A 5000-nucleotide genomic window follows, 5' to 3' on the forward strand; every position below is an offset into this window, starting at 1 on the left:
CGGTTGCCTCGACCACCATCGGCACACGCTGGGCCCTGGTGCGGCAGGTTCCCTCGACGACCATCGGCACACGCTGGGCCCTGGTGCGGCAGGTTGCCTCGAGCACCATCGGCACACGCTGGGCCCTGGTGCGGGCGGTTGCCTCGACCACCATCGGCACACGCTGGGCCCTGGTGCGGCAGCTTGGTGCTCGGCACACGCTCGGCCCTGGTGCGGTCGGTTGCCTCGAGCACCATCGGCACACGCTGGGCCCTGGTGCGGCAGGTTGCCTCGACCACCATCGGCAGCCTCGACCACCATCGGCACACGCTGGGCCCTGGTGCGGGCGCTTGCCTCGACCACCATCGGCACACGCTGGGCCCTGGTGCGGGCGCTTGCCTCGACCACCATCGGCACACGCTCCGCCCTGGTGCGGCAGGTTGCCTCGACCACCATCGGCACACGCTGGGCCCTGGTGCGGGCGGTTGCCTCGACCACCATCGGCACACGCTGGGCCCTGGTGCGGTCGGTTGCCTCGAGCACCATCGGCACACGCTGGGCCCTGGTGCGGGCGCTTGCCTCGACCACCATCGGCACACGCTGGGCCCTGGTGCGGCAGGTTCCCTCGACGACCATCGGCACACGCTGGGCCCTGGTGCGGCAGGTTGCCTCGAGCACCATCGGCACACGCTGGGCCCTGGTGCGGTCGGTTGCCTCGATCACCATCGGCACACGCTGGGCCCTGGTGCGGGCGGTTGCCTCGACCACCATCGGCACACGCTGGGCCCTGGTGCGGCAGGTTGCCTCGACCACCATCGGCACACGCTGGGCCCTGGTGCGGGCGCTTGCCTCGACCACCATCGGCACACGCTCGGCCCTGGTGCGGTCGGTTGCCTCGAGCACCATCGGCACACGCTGGGCCCTGGTGCGGCAGGTTGCCTCGAGCACCATCGGCACACGCTGGGCCCTGGTGCGGGCGGTTGCCTCGACCACCATCGGCACACGCTGGGCCCTGGTGCGGGCGCTTGCCTCGACCACCATCGGCACACGCTGGGCCCTGGTGCGGGCGCTTGCCTCGACCACCATCGGCACACGCTGGGCCCTGGTGCGGGCGCTTGCCTCGACCACCATCCGCACACGCTGGGCCCTGGTGCGGCAGGTTGCCTCGAGCACCATCGGCAGACGCTGGGCCCTGGTGCGGCAGGTTGCCTCGAGCACCATCGGCACACGCTGGGCCCTGGTGCGGGAACTTGCCTCGACCACCATCGGCACACGCTGGGCCCTGGTGCGGGAACTTGCCTCGACCACCATCGGCACACGCTGGGCCCTGGTGCGGCAGGTTGCCTCGATCACCATCGGCACACGCTGGGCCCTGGTGCGACAGGTTGCCTCGAGCACCATCGGCACACTATCGGCCCTGGTGCGGGCGGTTGCCTCGACCACCATCGGCACACGCTGGGCCCTGGTGCGGGCGCTTGCCTCGAGCACCATCGGCACACGCTGGGCCCTGGTGCGGGCGGTTGCCTCGAGCACCATCGGCACACGCTGGGCCCTGGTGGGTTTAGGCACATCTTCAAATTTCTGCCGTGCCAATGCCATTTTTATGGCTTGTAAATTCATACAATGGTCCCCTAAGCCTTCACGTGAAGTTTCGTTGGAGGATGACTCGTTTTCTATTTTTCACGATTTTCGAAACTTTTTGCGGTTCGGGATTTTTTAAAATTTTTTTATAAGGATTTTTGGCCCCAAATTTTGTAGGCATGATCCTTCTATTTTTGTTGGCATGCACAAAAAAATTCAGCTAAAAACTCGAAGTAGAGAAGATTTTGTGACCGTTTGAAAAAAGTGTCCCCATTTCAGACACTTTAACGGCTACTGGTAGCAAACCTGTAAAATCTCAAATGCTCTTTAAGGGGGTGTGAATTCTCAGAGGTTTGATGAGGGATAGGGGGCCAACACAAGGCCAAGTACCAGCACCCATCGCACATCATGTGCGCACACCCCCCCGGCCCCCCTCCCAATCGCCGGAACCCCAATGCCGCCGGTCAGGTTCTCCGGCGGTACTCCGGCGATGCTCCGGCGATGCTGTCCCGAGTGAAAAAAATGCGGCACCAGCACATGCTGGAGCCAAGCATGGGCACCGTGGCTCAAAATCGAACTTCGGCCAAGGCCTCGACCATCAATGGCACATGATGACGCATGGTGATGGCACATGCATCGACCATCATCGGCATAGGCTGCCCTTCGGTACGGGCACTTGCCTCGACCGCCATCGGCACAAGCTGGGCCCTGGTGTGGGTTGTTGCCTCGATCACCAGCGGCACATGCTGAGCCTTGGTGCGGGCGGTTGCCTCGAGCACCATCGGCAGACCCTGGGCCCTGGTGCGGCCGGTTGCCCCGATAACCATCGGCACACGCTGGGCCCTGGAGCGGCCGGTTGCCTCGATCACCATCGGCAAAAGCTGGGCCCTGGTGCGGGCGCTTGCCTCGACCACCATCGGCACACGCTGGGCACTGGTGCGGGCGCTTGCCTCGACCACCATCGGCACACGCTGGGCCCTGGGGCGGGCGGTTGCCTCGATCACCATCGGCACACGCTGGGCCCTGGTGCGGGCGGTTGCCCCCAGCACCATCGGCACACGTTGGGCCCTGGTGCGGGCGCTTGCCTCGACCACCATCGGCACACGCTGGGCCCTGGTGCGGGCGCTTGCCTCGACCACCATCGGCACACGCTGGGCCCTGGTGCTGCCGCTTGCCTCGACCACCATCGGCACACGCTGGGCCCTGGTGCGGTCGGTTGCCTCGAGCACCATCGGCACACGCTGGGCCCTGGTGCGGGCGCTTGCCTCGACCACCATCGGCACACGCTGGGCCCTGGTGCGGCAGGTTGCCTCGAGCACCATCGGCACACGCTGGGCCCTGGTGCGGCAGGTTGCCTCGAGCACCATCGGCACACGCTGGGCCCTGGTGCGGTCGGTTGCCTCGAGCACCATCGGCACACGCTGGGCCCTGGTGCGGGCGCTTGCCTCGACCACCATCGGCACACGCTGGGCCCTGGTGCGGCAGGTTCCCTCGACGACCATCGGCACACGCTGGGCCCTGGTGCGGCAGGTTGCCTCGAGCACCATCGGCACACGCTGGGCCCTGGTGCGGTCGGTTGCCTCGATCACCATCGGCACACGCTGGGCCCTGGTGCGGGCGGTTGCCTCGACCACCATCGGCACACGCTGGGCCCTGGTGCGGCAGCTTGCCTCGAGCACCATCGGCACACGCTCGGCCCTGGTGCGGTCGGTTGCCTCGAGCACCATCGGCACACGCTGGGCCCTGGTGCGGCAGGTTGCCTCGACCACCATCGGCAGCCTCGACCACCATCGGCACACGCTGGGCCCTGGTGCGGGCGCTTGCCTCGACCACCATCGGCACACGCTGGGCCCTGGTGCGGGCGCTTGCCTCGACCACCATCGGCACACGCTCCGCCCTGGTGCGGCAGGTTGCCTCGACCACCATCGGCACACGCTGGGCCCTGGTGCGGGCGGTTGCCTCGACCACCATCGGCACACGCTGGGCCCTGGTGCGGTCGGTTGCCTCGAGCACCATCGGCACACGCTGGGCCCTGGTGCGGGCGGTTGCCTCGAGCACCATCGGCACACGCTGGGCCCTGGTGGGTTTAGGTACATCTTCAAATTTCTGCCGTGCCAATGCCATTTTTATGGCTTGTAAATTCATACAATGGTCCCCTAAGCCTTCACGTGAAGTTTCATTGGAGGATGACTCGTTTTCTATTTTTCACGATTTTCGAAACTTTTTGCGGTTCGGGATTTTTTAAAATTTTTTTATAAGGATTTTTGGCCCCAAATTTTGTAGGCATGATCCTTCTATTTTTGTTGGCATGCACAAAAAAATTCAGCTAAAAACTCGAAGTAGAGAAGATTTTGTGACCGTTTGAAAAAAGTGTCCCCATTTCAGACACTTTAACGGCTACTGGTAGCAAACCTGTAAAATCTCAAATGCTCTTTAAGGGGGTGTGAATTCTCAGAGGTTTGATGAGGGATAGGGGGCCAACACAAGGCCAAGTACCAGCACCCATCGCACATCATGTGCGCACACCCCCCCGGCCCCCCTCCCAATCGTCGGAACCCCAATGCCGCCGGTCAGGTTCTCCGGCGGTACTCCGGCGATGCTCCGGCGATGCTGTCCCGAGTGAAAAAAATGCGGCACCAGCACATGCTGGAGCCAAGCATGGGCACCGTGGCTCAAAATCGAACTTCGGCCAAGGCCTCGACCATCAATGGCACATGATGACGCATGGTGATGGCACATGCATCGACCATCATCGGCATAGGCTGCCCTTCGGTACGGGCACTTGCCTCGACCGCCATCGGCACAAGCTGGGCCCTGGTGTGGGTTGTTGCCTCGATCACAATCGGCACATGCTGAGCCTTGGTGCGGGCGGTTGCCTCGAGCACCATCGGCAGACCCTGGGCCCTGGTGCGGCCGGTTGCCCCGATAACCATCGGCACACGCTGGGCCCTGGGGCGGGCGCTTGCCCCCAGCACCATCGGCACACGCTGGGCCCTGGTGCGGGCGCTTGCCCCCAGCACCATCGGCACACGCTGGGCCCTGGTACGGGCGGTTGCCCCGAACACCATCGGCACACGCCGGCCCTTGGTGCGGGCTCCTGGCTCGACCACCATCGGCACACGCTGGGCCCTGGTGCGGGCGGTTGCCTCGAACACCATCGGCACACGCCGGCCCTTGGTGCGGCCGGTTGCCTCGACCACCATCGGCACACGCTCGGCCTTGGTGAGGGCGCTTGCCTCGACCACCATCGGCACACGCTGCGCCCTGGTGCGGGCGCTTGCCTCGACCACCATCGGCACACGCTCGGCCTTGGTGCGGGCGCTTGCCTCGACCACCATCGGCACACGCTGGGCCCTGGTGCGGGCGGTTGCCTCGACCACCATCGGCACACGCTCGGCCTTGGTGAGGGCGCTTGCCTCGACCACCATCGGCACATGCTG

Source organism: Durio zibethinus, unplaced genomic scaffold (assembly GCF_047325235.1).
Source record: "Durio zibethinus cultivar Kanyao isolate XHJ-2024 unplaced genomic scaffold, ASM4732523v1 HiC_scaffold_400, whole genome shotgun sequence".
NCBI classification, from domain to species: domain Eukaryota; kingdom Viridiplantae; phylum Streptophyta; class Magnoliopsida; order Malvales; family Malvaceae; genus Durio; species Durio zibethinus.